The sequence below is a fragment of the Carassius auratus genome, chromosome 18 (genome assembly GCF_003368295.1).
Source record: "Carassius auratus strain Wakin chromosome 18, ASM336829v1, whole genome shotgun sequence".
NCBI classification, from domain to species: domain Eukaryota; kingdom Metazoa; phylum Chordata; class Actinopteri; order Cypriniformes; family Cyprinidae; genus Carassius; species Carassius auratus.
Genome location: NC_039260.1, coordinates 18,926,166 through 18,946,129, shown reverse-complemented (window position 1 = coordinate 18,946,129; position 19,964 = coordinate 18,926,166). Strand labels below are relative to the sequence as shown.

General features: G+C 35.7%; 1 protein-coding gene across 1 annotated transcript in view; it reads right to left on the bottom strand.

Annotated features, from left to right (window-relative positions):
* Positions 1 to 19,964, bottom strand: part of veph1 (ventricular zone expressed PH domain-containing 1) — a 146,859-nt gene that overhangs the window by 49,817 nt on the left and 77,078 nt on the right. The window lies entirely within an intron of this gene.

Below are 19,964 nucleotides of genomic sequence, written 5' to 3'. Positions count from 1 at the left end.
GTCAAATGTGTGTGACAGGTGTGACACTGAAGACTGGAATTATGGCTGCAGAAATTACATTAAAAACGTTACATTAAAGCATATATTATAACATAAAACAGGTATTTTAAATTGTAATAATATTTCACAATATTCCTGTTTTTACAGAAAATTTTATTAAATAAATTCAGACTTAATAATGGTGCGCACACCAAAAGCGAATTTAATTATTCGTAGAGTTGATTGATTACAAAGTCAATTCAAAGGAGAGAATAGACAAAAATTCTTGTCAGGTAATGTGAAAAACATGAACTGTGTGACGCAACTACAGCAAACTTGCAAAGCTTAAAAATGTGTGTAAAATTTGCATGACACGTTGTCACACGAGCCAATCAGTGAAGAGCTTATTGACACATCTAGTTGCATCAGAAAATGAAGGAGAGCATAACGTGATTTTTTTTATTCAAGTGACACGAAAAACATCCCGTGAGTAATCTAAAAACATAACACAATGAGAATATTCGCCTTACTTTTGGTGTGCACACACCATAAGAGTCTTCTTTCAAAAACACTTTAAATATCTTACCAACCCCAACATTTTGAACAGTAGTGTATAAAAATAAGTAGTTCCATTTAAGTTAAATTTTTAACAATATGAATTTATATAAGCTGTAAAACATTAAATAATATAAATTATATTGTGTAAAAATAATCACTTACTGATTGTTATAACCAATAACATACGGTATTCCTAAACATTTTAACATTTAAATTTATACTTTTTACATTTAGAAAATAATAATTTAACCCTTTCAAATGGTACTTTAATAAAATGGTGCAGAAATTGTACTGAATGATTAACAGGTATCTCAACATATACCATCTGTGACCCTGGACCACAAAACCAGCCTTAAAGGGATACTCCACCCTAAAATGAAAATTGTATCATTAATCACTTACCCCCATGTCGTTCCAAACTCATAAAAGCTCCGTTCATCTTCAGAACACAATTTAAGATATTTTGGATGAAAACCTGGAGGCTTGAGACTAAATAACAGTGTCAAGGTCCATAAAAGGTATGAAAAGTCTTTCATAAAAATCTTCCATCAGATGTGCAATCTGGGTTATATGAAGTGAAGGGAACACTTTTTGTAATCAAAGAAAACAAAAATAATGACTTTATTCAATAAATCCTTTGTCAACTGTGTTTCCTGTTAGAGCCCTGCATTTCAGCCCTTCGGGCCAATTTTCACGTTATAGCTGACATGCGGGCCGGGCCTCGGGCCTTTTTGGGTTATCCTTCTATTTATATTTTTACACATTAATAAAAAAAAAAATAGAAGTTGATGTCGACGATAGAAAAACAAATATAGAAAGACATTTCATAACCTCATAACTTTTATAATCTGATAATTCAACCCGTTATAATTAAACTGACATACTGACATGACAGTCTCACGCACGCACGCACGCGCGCACCCACGATTATACTTCATTTATATCCACTTATTGTAGTAGTAGCTATTACATGCCTCTAAATTAATGTATTAATAATAGCCTAGTTGGCCAACTTATAATTATAAAATGATGATTCATGTAGCGGCGAGCATGCATTTCTGCGTCTGCACATGTTGCTGCGGGCCACGCAGCAAAGAAGAGAGCGCTGGCCGAGTTTGAAAACATTGTGGAGCAGGACGAGGATGACGACGATGAAGTACAGCAATATATGCGCCTCAATCACAACATGTAAGGTGGACGAGATGTGCTGCTATGGTGGAAACAGCACGAGACCCTGCTACCGCGACTGTCAAGACTGGCTCGCTCTGTGTTTAGTGTCCCACCAGCAGCAGCAGCGAACGTGTCTTCAGTGCAGCGTGAAGAGAGGAGGACTGGGTTAAAACCTTCCACTCTGGAGCCTATTCTTTTTCTCCACGATGCTCTGTAAGAGACTGTTCTAACTTTTCATTTGACTGGACTTTATTTTCGTTTAACTGTTGGAAACTAATGGAAAAAAGAATGGACATGTTCTGTGGTGCATTTTTGAGGTAAGATAACCTGCAAGTTTGTTTTTAATTAATTTAATTTGTTTAGATTCATTTCTCATTTCGTTTGCGAGCGCTGTTGCGAGCCTGCCTCAGTATTTCAATTTTTTTATTTTATTTTACTCACTGTGGTTTAATAAATAAACATTTATTAAACTAACTGTCTGTGTGATATTCTTGAAGTGTTTTATATCTATGGATTTTATTGTAGTAAAGTAAAGTATTAGCGTTAATTTGAGAGGCTTAATTGATTAAATATGTTTTAGGCTACTTGCTGTCGGCTCGGCTGTTTAACGTTAATCGTCATTTCTTTTTAAAAAATGCTTCAAACATTTTTCTAAACTAACTTGATAAAGAAATGAAAAGAAACATAACACAAAACTGACCCCTTTTTTAATTGCTGCAAATAGGGCAGGCTTCCACTGTGTAATAAAATAAATAAATAAAAACACGGGCTCGGGCTGATAATTCTGATGAGCTGTCGGACACGGGTCGGGCTAGGGCCTGAGCGTCTCGGGCCAGGGCCGGGCTCGGGCCTAGATTTGAGGCCCATGCAGGGCTCTATTTCCTGTGTGTCACTCCATATCACCATGCTGCGTATGGCCCCTCTGTGTCCTCCATTCCTTTAGGATGCGTGGTATCTAAGTTTATTTAGCTTTGATTTGAAATAAAACAGCACATCTTTGTTTAAAAAAAAAAAAATCATTTTGGGGTGAAGTAACCCTTTAAGTTGCTGGGGTATATTTGTAGCAATAGCCAAAAATACATTGTATGGGTCCAAAATATATTTTTTTCTTTTATGTTAAAAATTCATTAGGATATTAACTAAAGATCATGTTCCATGAAGATATTTTGTAAATTTACTGTAAATATGTTAAAACGTAATTTTTGATAGTAATATGCATTGCTAAGAACTTAATTTGGACAACTGTAAAGGTGATTTTCTCAATATTTAGATTTCTTTTCTTTTTTTGTTTTGTGGTCCAGGGTCACATTTAACATGGTACATTTGAGAAAAACAACACCTTTTTAAACAAACAGTTGATGAGTGTCTTATAAAGCACAAGAAACCTGGAACAGAATTATTGGAAGAATTTAGGACATGTAGTGCAATAAATAATATTTTAAAATATTAAGAAAGGTCCAGAAATAGAGTAAGATGACAGCATGATGAATTCCATGAAAGGAAGTTTCTATAAATGCCCACAACTGGGACTACATTATATCTTGCACAATGGGTGTGTGTCTTGCTGTGGCTGTAAGCATATTGAAACACTATTTTCCATTCCTATTTTAAACTAATATGGGGATATGATTCAAAACATGTTTTTTGCAAAGTCAGAGTGATGACTCAAAGCAAAAACTAAATCTAACTGAAAGACGGGATAATAAATTATCATACTTGCATCAGCAATCGAATTCCCCTTTGAAAACATAAGATTTGTACATTATGATGTACTACAAACGTGTCAGATTCTGGATGTGAAAGATCAAAAACAACCTCTGATATCATATACAGACTGATCTATCGCCATCCCATGATGACAAATCTCAAGGTCTAAAGAAGCAGTTTATCCATCAACGTGAAAAAAAAATACTTTAAATAATAGCAGTGATTTCCTGTTTCATTAACTCTTGAACAACAAAAAATGTCAGAACTGTAAAATATAAACTTAGAATTCTGACCTTTTCCTCAAAATTCATTTATTCCCCCCCCCCCCCCCCATGGAATAAAAAAAAAAAAGAGAAAGACTATTGCAAATGTATATTTTACAATTCTGAGTTTATATCTCGCAATTAAAACTTTGTGTCATACAAACTCACATGAAAAAAAGTCAAAATTATGATAAAAAGTTGCAATTCATTTTTTTTTTTTAAACAAACAAGCTTCCATAGTTTCTAACTAAATCAAAAACTTAACTTGTGATGAGATGAAAAACGCTGACAACAAGTGTAATCAATCAATCAGTCAGTCAGTCAATCAGTAAAAGTTAATTATGGTAACATTATTGATTTCATCAATAAATCTAAATGAGTTTTTCTCCCCCATAACACCTATTTCCACATTTAAATTTATCTGCAATGATCTCAATTCCGTGAACCTGACATAGTCTAAATAAAATCATCAGATGCATCAACCAAGCAATTCCTGCAGAATTCTCTCCACTGGATATTATCCTAACTTCCAAAAACCTTACAAGTTGGCGCTTTGGTGGCAATGACTATATGTTTATAGCCTATGATGCCAGGTTCAAGTGTTAGATTTTGCTGAATTAGGTAAGACATTGGTCGTTATTTATTATTCATGTTGGCTGCCATGCGAATGGAAAATCAAAGCACGCCTGCAGTATGTGCTCTTGAGTCACTTGAATAATAATCAGTATAACTTAAGTTGGACTGCTGGTATGTGATAGTGGCTCTCTAAATGAGGGGTTCTACAATCTTACTTTCAGAATTGTTATGCAGTCAGATATGCACACTGAATAAATGTTAATCATTACATTGATTCCCTGTAGGCACATTTGAAAATATGCATTTTTGGTCATACTTAATATAATCTTAATGGTCCTAAAACAGTGCTTCTTGTATCCTAAACTCAAACACTAAATGTACTATTTCAACAGTAAAGTGGGGGTATCAGGACAGAGCAATCACAGAATGACAAGATAGAGCTAGTAACAATAAAAAGAGTAAATGACGAGGTGCAGTTACTGTTCAAATTCAGATTCTTGGCATACACACATGAATTTGACAGGTTGAGTGCATATGTAATCATCTGGTTGTGTTTAAATCTGTTACGAGCTTTGGGCCAGAGATCAAGTCAAGAGTGCCAAGAAAAGCCTTGGCCAGCCAACTTTGTCCCACAGACATTGGGCTGAGCTCTGGCTCAATAAACCAACACACTCAATCTTACTGTAATCTCTTTTTACCACCACCACAAATCTGTGTTTGGCTTAATAACTTCATCAAAATTTTCATCACAATTTCATTTTAAAACTATCATAAATGTATATCATATATTTAAAAATTTCATGCAGCAATACCTTGCACAGTTTTCAGTTAAACAGAATTAATGGCTTTAGGGTGTTCACATGTGCAGATACAGTATGCATGTCAGACAGACAGATCTTTGGCAGTGAATTGAATGTGCTCTAACGATAATGGAGAAAGACTGGTATTGTTGCATTTTATTTTGTACCAAATCAATACTTTTGACATCCCTATTGGTTATGATGCTGCCTTAGTAACTCACAATTTCGAAAAAATACCTCTGTGCTGTGATGTTTACATGTACATTTTATACAGTGACAAAAAAAGAATGTAGGATTTACATTAAAGCCATTTTATCTAGTATATTTCACAAATAGTTACAAAGTAATGGCCATGCACATGTAATTAAATGTGAAATTTTGAAGTAGAAAGAGTGAAGTAGTACTTTCTTGTAGAACATATTCCAATAATCTTGATTTAGTTTACAACATGTACAAATGTTTATTTTGCATCTTATGGCATTGTCAGTAAAAGTGATTAAATATTACAAAATATTTTGTAAAAAGCTCTCCAGACACGTCATTATTCTTTTTAGGTATGTCATCAAGGCAAAAATGCTTGAAATAGCTCTGGTAACACTGCAGCTGTGGCTTCTAAACGTTTGTGTTCAGATCACTTAAAATTTAAAGAAATATGTGAATAGGACTGCAACCTTCAGCGTTCATATACTGTAAACAGAACTTGAGAAACTGAAATTGGACTGGATTCATCGTGAAAATCAGTGGAAAAAAACATGCTTAGTGTTGTTGTAGAACAACAAAAAACAATGCTTGTCTAAGGAGAGCAGCGTGAGTGATGAAGGTAGTAATTACAGACTAAAGCTTTTAGGCTGTGAATTACAGTGACTGATTTGTTCGTCTGTATTACTCAGTTAAGAGTCAGCTGAAAGTCAAACTAAACTAATCAGAACAACAACCTTTTCCCTTTGATTGGGCACAAATAATGGAAATATGACGTATTGCAGGACAACCACTATAATCTTTTTAAATTCAATTCCATCCAAAAAAGAGGCACTTTGGACATTCTGCATTATATTTTTTAATATATTTAATTTAATGAGTAGCCTAAGTCATTGAGTGAGTCATTCATTCATTCATTCATTCGATTCATTTTAACGACTGATTAATTCAGGAAATGCCGGCCCCTGCACCCCAGTGTTCATACTATACATCCTAAATAGTATGTGAGATTAAAATATGTGTGTCCCAAAGCATAGTATGTTGAAAAGAGTATGCCACAAGTCCCCGGATGATCTACTCTTCCAGGTCCATTTTTGAAGCGTGGATCCATGCACATTCTAATGGCTAATACTGCCCACAATCCACTGCACTTTGGTGAAGGATTCGTACCAGAACTACAAACACGCATTAGTCGTAGTAGCATAGTATAAGTAGGCACATTGTGATACAGCGATTCTTTTTAAAAGGGCCCCTGTATCATCGGTTCACCCGATTCGTTCAAAATGCAGTTTCATTCAGAAATTGTGTGTTGCTTAGAGATGCAACTCTGCTCTGCTGTTGCTTTAATAGGTAATATTTGTTTTGGCAAAATTGAGCAAAACCGATAATGGGCCCTATTTTAACGTTTTAATCGCAAAGTGTAAGTCGCATGGGACAGGTGCACTCAAGGCTATCTTTTGCTATTTTAGCGATGGAAAAACAGTCCGTGTGCTGGGCCGCATTTTTGGAATGGGTTGTCCCTTTTCTCTTAATGAGTAATGGGCGTAACGTTCAATACACCAATCAGAGTGTCATCTCCCATTCCCTTTAAGAGCGAGATGTGCTCGCGCCACGGCAGATTGCTATTTACATGGATGAATTTGTTGGCGGAAAAGCTGAACGCTTCAAGTGAAGAAACCGATCTGCTCGTGCGTGAAGTTAAAGGGCGCGAGCAGATCATCTTCGGGACAAGCATGAATCTACCAAAGCTCTGCACGATGAGTCAGTTAATATATATATGTGTGTGTATTGCCGATTGTTTAATTAATTAGCCATTTTCATTCATCATTATAAGTAGTAATAGGAAGAATTGCAAATAGGTAGCCTAATTCTAATACACGAAATGACTATCCATCATTACATTTTTATATTTATGTAGCCTACACAATAATATTCTTTTACACTGTAATCCTTTTGTTTTTAATATTTGGCATGTTTGAGTAATGCCCATCCCTGTGTGTAATAGGCAAAGTCAATGCGCATTGTGGACCCACCCAGGGGCGAATTTTCTACTAACACTAACTCTTTAAATAACAAAAAAATAGCGCCTTGCGTCGCATTGTGCTGGGTGTATCATAGGGCCCATTGTGTCTAAGGTATAATACGGTGCTATAAGGTACAAAAACAACACTCATGAGATACTGCATTCATTGCTGTTGTGACATTGCTGAACTACATCATATCATATTAATATGGGACATTTTGTCCCAATCTCTTGAAACTGAGGGGCATATAACTGCATTATATAGGCTCCATCATGAAGTGAGTTGTTGCCCTGCATTATGTTTCTCACCAACCGTGTGTTGAACTTGAAGCCAGGTTGTTAAACATTTCATGAAACTGAAAATCTTTATCCACTCCTTATTGTCTCCTGGTCCACATTGCATTGATCCAATATACATTTATCCACTTAAAGCGTCTTTCTAGAAAACAAAATATTTTCTTACAATCTTAGGTGAATTTTTCTGATACAACATGAAATGCAATTGCAACAGGCGTGTTAAGTCTTGCAACGGGTGCATTAGAGGTAACATTATCACCAATCTAAGACTTTTTATAAAATGAATATTAAGTTTTCACTCAAATCTGACTTCAATTCAGCATTGAGTAATGGCATTTGTAATAACTTATTTATAGTTTTACAGCTTGGCATGTATTATAAAATCTTTCTAAAAAATCTCATTAAAATTACATACTAACTATAAACTATTGTAATTGTGTGTTAAATATAGCGCCCAATGAAATACTGTTTTATTTTTTCCCAAAATTCTGTTCTATTTTTTCTAGAATCCTTTTTAATGGTTAAATTACATTTTTACTATCAAAAAGCATGTCTAATTAATTAAAATCATGGAACTTACTGTACTTACAAAAATTACATGTTTAGGGCACAATTAAATATTTTTACCAAATTCTGTGTTGTAGCTTCTCTAATTTGTTCTTACTTGAATGCATAAAAACAACTTAATTTCTTCACATTTATTCTTAAAATAGCCTTATTAAATGTTTTATTTTTCCTCTGAAATTCTGTGTTGTGTATCTGATTATCAAATGAAGGCATAAAACATCAATTTACCTTTAAATTATTGAACATAAAATTTTATCTTTCGTCAAACAAAGGGCATTCACTATTAAAATTAAAACATGGAAGAAATGTTGTGTGATCATTCCTTAAAAAATAAAGTTTTAATAATTTTAGTAGTACTAGTATGTACATTATGCTGAACAAAAGTCATATATTTCTACTGCAATGTATTCAAGGTAAACCAGACTTTTATTTTGACTGGTTTGAATGGGCAGAATGGTTCAGACAAAAAAATTTACTCAACCATTCATGTGAGTCTGGGATGGAACTATGTTTATCCAACTGATGACAGACAAGGAGAGTGTTTAAAAAAATTTAATTTAACTTTTGGTCCTGGTAGTTGTGCAGAAATGATAAGCAAAACATTTTTTATTACACCTGGCAGTTTCTGCATCTGATGTCAAACTGGGATCTTTCTATGAGGGTGAGCATTTATTTTTTTACTCAAACGGACTAAAAAAAACTCCAATTAGCCGCTTTACACGCAAGGAAACACATTTCCTAACTCCCTGTGAAATGTTGCCAATGAGTCAAGTTTTCAATTAAATACCAAATGAACAAGTTGGTGTTAGTTGGTTTTTAAGCTTTGAGAAGAAATATTTTGGGAAACATTCCTCCTTTATTGCACATTTCTGGATGGACATCAATTATTTCTAATAGCGGATTGCTATTCTACGTGTTTTAATGGACATTGGGGGCCTGCATTCCCATTTAAGCTTTATATGTGAGTTACCCATCAAGAGTGATTAAAGCTTCTGGCTGTTTAAATTTAAACTGCAGACTGGATGCTTAGTGTGCATTTCATGAATAGCTGGCTAAGATGCAGGTAATCATAACACTTACCACAGCTGGATGCTTTTCGTCCATTTTCTAAATGTTTATATTTCTTAATTCTTTCAGCTGATGATGTTAGAAAATAAATGATTGGCCTTTTTTTCTGCACTGTGGTAAATCTAAGCATTACAGATTTATTTTAAAAATTAAAGTTTAAATTATTTTTTAACATGCCAAACAAACTTCAAAGAGAAACTCAGTTTCTCTGTCCTAATTTATATCTTTTTATTTTCCTCAACATACAGTAACTCTTGACCTTTAAGAGGTGTGAGTACTATAGATGAGGTTAAAGTCTGAAAAAGTGATTAACTTGAGTTTAAAACTCAAAATCTTAAAAAAAAAGTTTTGCAAGATCGAAAAATAAGATTTGCAAGCTTGCAAAATGTAAAAAAATAAAAATATCTCTGCAAACATTATGTTGTTTTTTGAGATTTCGTTCTTCAGATATGCAACATTTTTTTTACAATGTTGCGCAAAGAAACAACAAAGTGCAAAGTGTTCTCCCACTGTATTAGTTTGTTTTCCAGGTTTGAAACCTTGTAAATGGTGATCTGAAAACTGGTGTGCGGATTTGTGAAAAAAAGTTTTTAAACCCTGAAAACAGAGCTTTGCAGGCTTGCAAAGTGGTAAAAAAAAAAATCTCTGCAAACATAATTTTGTTTTTGAGTTTTCCTTCTTCAGAAGTGCAACACTCTTTTTAACGGTGGTGTGCAATAATTTTTTCAGAGTTTCTAATTTGTCACTGTTCTCCCAGTGTATATATTGTATTCAAGATTTGAAACCTTGTAAATAGTGAAAACTGGTGTGCGAATAGGTGAAAAAAAGTTTTGAAACTCTGAAAAATGAGGTTCGAAAGGGCGAAACTTATTGCATTACATTTGCACTCATATTGCAGACAATTTTTTCAGAGCCGAGTTTACAACACCCACTTTGCGGAGATACGCCCACACAGTTGCGAGCTTGCGACTCACGTGATTTGTGGCAGCGTTGTCATGCAGCTCTGCTCTGAAACTCTGAAACTCAGACTGAGCAAAAATTAAGCTTCGCAACCTCGCAACTTGAAAAAAAAAAAAGCCCGGAGAGAGGGCCTTCTGCACTTGGCCAATGCTTTGCTGTCTACTGACGTACAGTCCAATCACAAGTCATATTTACTGGAAAGGTGGGATTGACCGACTGCTCCGCCAATGACAAAAGCGCACAGGATACGCAAACAGAAGATGCACAGATTTCTGGCCACAAGGCGGTCCTGTCTAGGATGGTGTGCAGTAAGGTTACCGACTTGTCGCGGGAATTCACCATACAATTGCCAGTAGCACTGATACTACTGATAGGTCAGTGGTGCATCAGTATACACACTCACCTCACTTTCCCTACGCAGCAAACGACTCACTTTCCTCACGACTCACTTTCCTCAGCTGGCGACTTACTTTCCTCACGCAGCCAGTGACTCACTTTCCTCACGACTCACTTTCCTCGGCTGGCGACTCTCTTTCCTCACGACTCACTTTCCTCAGCTGGTGACTCACTTTCCTCACGCAGCGAATGACTCACTTTCCTCACGACTCACTTTCCCCAGCTGGCGACTCACTTTCCTCATGCAGCCGGTGACTCACTTTCCTCACGACTCACTTTCCTCAGCTGGCGACTCATTTTCCTCACGCAGCCGGTGACTCACTTTCCCCACGACTCACTTTCCTCAGCTGGCAACTCACTTTCCTCAGCTGGCGACTCACTTTCCTCACGCAGCGAATGACTCACTTTCCTCACGACTCACTTTCCTCATGCAGCCGGTGACTCACTTTCCTCACGACTCACTTTCCTCAGCTGGCGACTCACTTTCCTCACGCAGCGAATGACTCACTTTCCTCACGACTCACTTTCCTCACGCAGCCGGTGACTCAGTTTCCTCACGACTCACTTTCCTCAGCTGGCGACTCACTTTCCTCACGACTCACTTTTCTCAGCTGGCGACTCACTTTCCTCACGACTCACTTTCCTCAGCTGGCGACTCACTTTCCTCACGATTCACTTTCCTCAGCTGGCGACTCACTTTCCTCACGATTCACTTTCCTTACTCAGTGGACCACTGACTCTCTCTTCATGTAGAGACTGAATATTACAATTGAAGTGACTTCTATAGTTTCTTCTATAGTGACTTCTATTTCAGTAAAATTATAAATAATTGCCTATTAAAAATTCATGAATACATGGTTAACTTTTTTTGCAATCACTATAGGCTATATGTATTGAGACATTTTAAAATCTATATTTTGTAAAAATAATAAAAAATAAACCTGAATTATAATCTAAACATCTGTATTTTCATATATAAGTAGTATATATATAAAATATATATAGTGTTGATACTGTGTGTGTATGAAAGAGAGTGCTTTCTGCATTGAGGATATTCTGTAGTCTCAGACCTTCGTTTGGGTAAATCTTTACTGGATAGTCTGTACTCAATCCTTATCAATCTTCAAGAATCAGCTTAAAACACATCTCTTCCAAATTTATTTGACCCTCTAACTTTAACACTCACTACTCTTAAAAAAAGAATAATATTAAGCTTTCTAATCTTTCTATTCTATCCGTTTTTTTTCTTTATTATATTATTTTAAAGCCTTTGTTACATGTAAGCTAATTGAGACTTGTTATAGCACTTGTATATCATGGCTCTTTTGTTGTTTTTTATTGCTTCCATTGTCCTCATACGCTGTTTGTGATGGATTGAGAGAGGATAGAGCTGACATTTTGAGTCACCGACTTTGCAAAAACCCAACAAAAACACGTCCTGAGAGTCCAAAAGCATTCACTGCGCAATGAAGCCTATTAGAATTAATAAATACAGTTAGAAAGTACTTATAATTTAAGCCATGAAAAAAAATGTTTTATGTTTTTATATTCATTGCACATTAAGCAATTCTTGAGTATCAGCACATGTGCGCAAGCACAAATGTGCTATTAATTTTATAGCTACAACAGTGCATAGTAACGTGGTGTTTTGTTCCTTGAACAAAAATCCATTAATCAGGTTTTCAACGAATCAAGTGAGCCAGTGATTCAACGCCGGCAGGATCACTTATATAGCATGTGAACTAAACTCAGCGTGTGCCTCTCAGATTTGAGAAATACAGGATATATATTACAGAAAGCTTGAAATGTCTTCTTTTAAACTAAAATATTCAAACCAAAATAAACGGGCTACTCTCTGATGATGTAATCCATATGAAATGTGCATTTCTCTCATGGCGAGTCTGCATCGTCAACTTCATCTTTGCACCAACACAGAAAACACCAGTTCATTACTAAACAATTAAATGACTCCTTACATATTTTCGAACCAGCAGGCCATTCTGGGTTGAGCAAGACCCCACGGAATGAGCGAGCGGATCGGGATATTCAGAAATGCGCTCTCCGCTCACGAGCTCTGATCGGAACAAACCCGAACCTTAATGTCTGCTGACCTTGCAGAAACATACAAATAAAGATAGCCAGATTAGACTATTATAGTACAAATTATGAGTTTACTGAAGATTTTTTTTATAATTCTTGACAAAATTATAATATATTAAGTTTTGTTGTTGATGTTTTTTTTTGTTTTTTTTTTGGCCTATTTAGTTTTGCCTACGTTCCTATGGCCCAATGACACTAAAATGAGCATTTACTGTTTTTTAAAAATGCGGGTCAGGAAGCTGGTTGGGTAAAATATTTTATTTTTATTTTTTTGCGGTCCGAGTTGCGGGTTATTTAGTTAGTTGAAAACGTCGGTTGGGTGCAGGTTATTAATACATTGACCCGCACATCACTTGTGGCTACTGGCAATTGTATGGTGAATTCCAGCGACAAGTCGGTAACCTTTTTTACGTTTTAGGACCGTTTATTTTGCGTATCCTTTGCGCTTTTGTCATTGGCGGAACAGTCGGTCAATCCCACCTTTCCAGTTAATATGACTTGTGATTGGACTGTACGTCAGCAGACAGCAAAGCATTGGCCAAGAGCAGAAGGCCCTCCCTCCAGGCTTTTTTTTTTTCAAGTTGCGAGGTTGCGAAGCTTCATTTTCGCTCAGTCTGAGTTTCAGAGTTTCAGAGCAGAGCTGCATGACAACGCTGCCACAAATCACACGAGTCAAATCACAAATCAAGCTCGCAACTGTGTGAGCGTATCTCCGCAAAGTGGGTGTTGTAAACTCGGCTCTGAAAAAATTGTCTGCAATATGAGTGCAAATGTAATGTAATAAGTTTCGCCCTTTCGAACCTCAGTTTTCAGAGTTTCAAAACTTGTTTTCACCTATTCGCACACCAGTTTTCAAGTCACCATTTACAAAGTTTCAAACCTGGAAAACAAACTAATACAGTGGGAGAACACTGACAAATTTGAAACTCTGAAAAATTCTTTGTTCAACATCGTAAAAAAATGTTGTGTGCGTAGATATTTCCGGTTGTGCTAACGCCAGTGCAGAGAACCGGAGAAATCCAAATATTACCTTCTATATATGTTTAAATGATTTATAATATCACTTCAAATGCAAATAAGATATACACTGCTATTATTACTATTCTATAAATGTTAACTGAGCCAGTGCATCTGAAACTGTGTTTGGACCACTGAATGTTTGGGTCCGGTGAATGAATTAAATACAGTAATGTTCCCCACTGTTCAGGAAATGAAAATTGAACTCATGGTATGTACAAACAGATACATAATTTATTTTTACCTTACCAATTATGTAAATGTAAAAAAATTACTTATTTCTCGAAAATGTTTCTATTACGTTGATTATAATTTTTTTGTTTAATGAAATGTTCACCTTGTGAAACATGGGCTGTGATTTATCTTCATATTTCTCAATTGTGCACATACATTAGTTTGTTTCATCATTTTCACAACATATTTTATTATTTGACAGTCAACTTTGCATCAAACATTTTGAAATGAAAAAAACGGGCTGTAAAATAATACAACTAACACATGACTAATTTTAATATTTGTTTTATCTGAAGAATTTGTAACAAAATACATGCGCTTCTTATAGACAGTATTATTTATGCTGCAGATATTTTACAAAACAGATAAACATCGATAAAAACACACATGAATGCAAACAGCGATCTTTTAATTAATGCAAACCTACCATAATACCATTACGTTAAATTGTAGACAGTTATAAACTGTTATCAAATAAAGTTAATAAAACATACATACTTTATCAGAAATATCTGTCTCGTTTGACAGTCAGAAACCTTATGATCTTATATTTAACAGTCAGAACAAAATCAGCTCTCCGAAAATGTAAAGTATTGCATATTAGAGTGGTTTGTGTTTGAAAGAAAAAATCCCTGTGGACTGATTAACCTGATGCTGACGCTGATCCTCATAATCAACAGAAGAATAAAGCAATCTGAGGCATTGTATCTTGATTAATTTCCACACAGAGGTACGCAAAAATTTAGGGAGGATGTTTCCTCGTGTCTTTGATATAGGCTACCACTATTCGCTGTTAAATTTGAAAAACATTAATTATATCCATCTAGCCAAGTTTTGTATGTAAGTTTCCCTTATAGTAAATGCGAGTATGCACACATAAGTATGCACACACTCGCGTCGCTGAAGCTCACCGGCGCCATCTTGTGCACCTAGCCCATATCAAGCAGGCTTCTCTCAGCGTCTCAGACTGAAGAAGGGGGCAATTCCAACTATATTGCCGCAAGCGGTAAGTTGTGGTTTTATTAACAATAATTTACACTGTTATGTAGATCCAGCACAAGATCCTAGTATACAGGTCCTTCTCAAAAAATTTGCATATTGTGATAAAGTTCATCATTTTCCATAATATAATGATAAAAATTAAACTTTCATATATTTTAGATTCATTGCACACCAACTGAAATATTTCAGGTCTTTTATTGTTTTAATACTGATGATTTTGGCATACAGCTCATGAAAACCCAAAATTCCTATCTCAAAAAATTAGCATATTTCATCCGACCAATAAAAGAAAAGTGTTTTTAATACAAAAAAAAGTCAAGCTTCAAATAATTATGTTCAGTTATGCACTCAATACTTGGTCGGGAATCCTTTTGCAGAAATGACTGCTTCAATGCGGCGTGGCATGGAGGCAATCAGCCTGTGGCACTGCTGAGGTGTTATGGAGGCCCAGGATGCTTCGATAGCGGCCTTAAGCTCATCCAGAGTGTTGGGTCTTGCATCTCTCAACTTTCTCTTCACAATATCCCACAGATTCTCTATGGGGTTCAGGTCAGGAGAGTTGGCAGGCCAATTGAGCACAGTAATACCATGGTCAGTAAACCATTTACCAGTGCTTTTGGCACTGTGAGCAGGTGCCAGGTCGTGCTGAAAAATGAAATCTTCATCTCCATAAAGCTTTTCAGCAGATGGAAGCATGAAGTGCTCCAAATCTCCTTATAGCTAGCTGCATTGACCCTGCCCTTGATAAAACACAGTGGACCAACACCAGCAGCTGACATGGTACCCCAGACCATCACTGACTGTGGGTACTTGACACTGGACTTCAGGCATTTTGGCATTTCCTTATCCCCGTCTTCCTCCAGACTCTGGCACCTTGATTTCCGAATGACATGCAAAATTTGTCCAAAGGTCCAGTGCTGCTTCTCTGTAGCCCAGGTCAGGCACTTCTCCCGCTGTTTCTGGTTCAAAAGTGGGAATGTGGCACCTGTAGCCCATTTCCTGCAGACGCCTGTGCACGGTGGCTCTCGATGTTTCTACTCCAGACTCAGTCCACTGCTTCCGCAGGTCCCCCAAAGTCTGGAATCGGTCCTTCTCCACAATCTTCCTCAGGGTTGTGAGGAAGATTCTCGTTGTGCAGCGTTTTTTGCCACACTTTTTCCTTCCCACAGACTTCCCACTGAGGTGCCTTGATACAGCACTCTGGGAACAGCCTATTCGTTCAGAAATTTCTTTCTCTGTCTTACCCTCTTGCTTGAGGGTGTCAATGATGGCCTTCTGGTCAGCAGTCTTACCCATGATTGCGGTTTTGAGTAATGAACCAGACTGGGAGTTTTTAAAAGCCTCAGGAATCTTTTGCAGGTGTTTAGAGTTAATTAGTTGATTCAGATGATTAGGTTAATAGCTTGTTTAGAGAACCTTTTCATGATATGCTAATTTTTTTAGATAGGAATTTTGGGTTTTCATGAGCTGTATGCCAAAATCATCAGTATTAAAACAATAAAAGACCTGAAATATTTAAGTTGGTGTGCAATGAATATAAAATATATGAAAGTTTAATTTTTATCACTACATTATGGAAAATAATGAACTTTATCACAATATGCTAATTTTTTGAGAAGGACCTGTAGTAACAAATAGCAAACTCCAAGTAACTAGTATACATTACTAAAATTGTATGACAAAGTATTTATGCTGAGGTTAATATTTCTTGCCTGTGTTGTCATATAAATCTACAAAGTACTACTATAGTTACATTTGTAAATTCCCTTTTGTCAAATTATTTTACTTTGGTCTCTTTCATGCGAGCAGACTCACCAGGTGCACATTTTTATTTCAGTCTCTCTTTCTATGTAAACAACTATGCATTGCACAAGTACTTATAAATATTAAGATTGTGTTTTTCTGTCTTATAAATACCTCTGCGTTATTTAAAAATGATTAGTGACTTTTTTTGTAATTGCAGGACATTCTGCAAAATTATGGGAGCTACACTACACTGTAAAAAAAAAAATCCAACTTACAGTTTGTATTACAAACTCAGGTTTTAGTGTTAATTCAACAATTTAAAATTAAAAAAGTTGAGATAACACAGAAATGTAAGTTAAATAGAAATTTAGATCAGTTTGTTACACCAAATTAATATTTCAAGTTAGAACAACTAACAACTTTAAGTTGGTTATTAGTATCACCCACAAAGGCTGATGAGCATGCGCAGTTCGATCGCTTTTTTATAGAAAAACGCCATTTTAAATTCTCCTGTTTCATTTTCGAGTTTCCTTAAGCAGCATCTGTTTATTCCCTCATTGTGATCGCTCTGGTAAGTGTAGTTCTATGTGTATCAATTCACAATATGATTTAAATGAAGTTTGTTCACAATATGCTTATATAAGTTACATTTTCCTGGCCTTATTGTTGCCTCAAGTCAGACGTCGCCTATTTCTTCTGCCTGACAGTGTAAGTTAATCTCTCCGGTAGGTGCTGTTCTCTATATAATATTTACCATAAGAGTTTAAATATGTTTGTTCAAAATATGTGCTTTTGTACGCCATTTTAGAGTTGCCTCAGGTGGCCCCCAGTTAACGTTGGTCCATCATTGTTATCACTCCGGTAAGTGGTGGTTCTTTGTGTATCAATTTAAGCCATGATTTGAATGAAATTTGTTCACAATATGCACATCTTTACAACGGTGTAGGTGGCGGTAAGTTAGTCATTTCAGTTTTCCTGCTTCGTCTCCGAGTTGCATGAGAAGAGTCAGACGAGCGCAAGGTTTTTTTTCCTCGACAGTGCAATTGCTCTGGCAGGTAATGTTCTATGCAGGCTATGAGAATAAATAACAATAAGATCTGAATGGTATTTGTTCACAATATGTGCTTCTGTACAGCTGCTTAGGTGGCTCCAAACTGGTCAGTTCAACCTCTCCTGCTTCGTCTTCGAGAAGTCTTTAAGTCATTCAGTGGCTTTTTTTCCTGACAGTATCATCAATCAATCAATCAATATTTATTTATATAGCGCCTTCCAACAACCACAGATTGAACCAAGGTGCTTAACAACATTAATAAAAATAAACATAATTACAAATAAGTTTAAAACATATTTACACAATAAAAACAGAGCAGTGTCACAGAGCCATTAAGTGCAAAAAGCCATTTTAAATAAATAGGTTTTAAGTTTGGCTTTAAACATCATGACTTAGGTAAGCACTGTTTTATATATATATATTAAGTAAAAGGATTTAATTATTGTTAAGGATATACAGTTTCCTTTATTTGTTTATAATATGTTCATTTTGTACAGTTGTGTGGGTGCCTTTGAGTTTTGAATAAGGTTATTTAAGTTATAAGTGTATTAATAAAATTTTTTTTTAAACAAATGTAACCGTATAAGATAAGCTTGTGTGTTTTTGTCTCAAAGATGTATTTTCTTTATTTAACTTATTTTAAATTTCTGTGCTTATGTTTGCTAGGTGTATACTATAAATCTGTATTATTTAAAAATGCAAATAACTTGAATTCATAGTTTTTATTTAATTTTTTTTATTTGATATTCGTTTAACCAACTTGCTTGCTTTTAGATAGTAATTTAAAGGGATAGTTCACCCAAAAAGCACAATTATGTCATTAACAACTCACCCTCATGTCGTTCCAAACCAGTAAGACCTCTGTTTATCTTTGGAACACAGTTTAAGATATTTTAATTTAGTCAACTAAACACAAAATTTTGTTCACTTAACTTAATATATTATGTTGATTGAACATGCACAAAAGTTTGTACAACTAATTGACCTTTAAGTTGAGCAAACTCAAAAATCTGCTGAAGCTGGTTGCCTTAAAATTTTAAGTTGGCCCAACTTATGACTTTTACAGTGTATGATGAACTTGCAGACCAACAACATAATAGACATCCAGCTGGTGCAGGTACTTCAGCTGCAGACTATGGATAACATACTCTTTTTATGTATAACTACATTGAACTTGCAATTATACTGTTTTTAAATATCATGCAAGCAGTTGACATCTTTGTCTTTAGTATCAGTTTTAACAAATCTGTGCAAATTTCAGATAAAATACAACATACATAACATCCTAAGCAATTTTTACGTAGAGAAGAAAAGACTACATTATATTTTTCATGCACACTTCTTACTAAATATGTAATTCAAGGAGATATTACATATACATTTTATGCTTGTGTGTTTCTACTAAGAGCAACAAGGTTGGGGGAAGCTACCACGTGGAGAAGGAGGGCCTTAGAAGAAGCTTGGACCTCCTGGAGGAAAACGGTATAAAGTTGGACTGCATTGTTACTGACCGTCACCCCAGATATAAAGGGGTCATAAAATTAACCACTATTATGACGTCTGGCACATGGCGAAAGGTAATGCTTGCGTCTTTGAAAGATATATACACTAATATACTATATACTAATATACTATATACTAAATGTACTAATACCAATTAGTAGCTATCCATATTTCTGACAAAGCTTACTGCATCAAATAAAAAAATATTGATACTGATATGTTTGGCCTGTAAATTTTACTTCATTAGGATTGTCAATGAAGGTGGAGAAAATTTCCAGAGAGAAGGCATAAGAGGATCACCAACCACCTGTACTGGTCTGCCAGCAGCTCTGATTCAGGACCTGAGAAGGTAGCCAAATGGACCTCTATCATGAACCACATTCAAGACATTCACACACATTCTGACCCAGCGTTCCCTCGGTCTCAACATGAAAAAAGGGTGTCTAAGGACCAAAGCAAGTGGTTTCATCCAGGTGTGTAACCTTAATGGGTTATTTGCCAAGAAAAACAGTAAAAAGCATGTTATGTTAATCCTACAATATTCATGTGTTTTATAAATAACACGCACTGATTTTCCCCAAGGTTCCAAATAGGGCCCTAAGTGTTCTAGCAGCTACTTTTTGAGGCCAGTGGGAGCATAGTGTCAAGCCACAGAACATCTCTTAAACTTGAAACCATTGACAGACTTGTGTTCTTAGCTAAAATATTCTAGAAACCCTTGCATAATTAAACCCAGTTGCACAATGTAA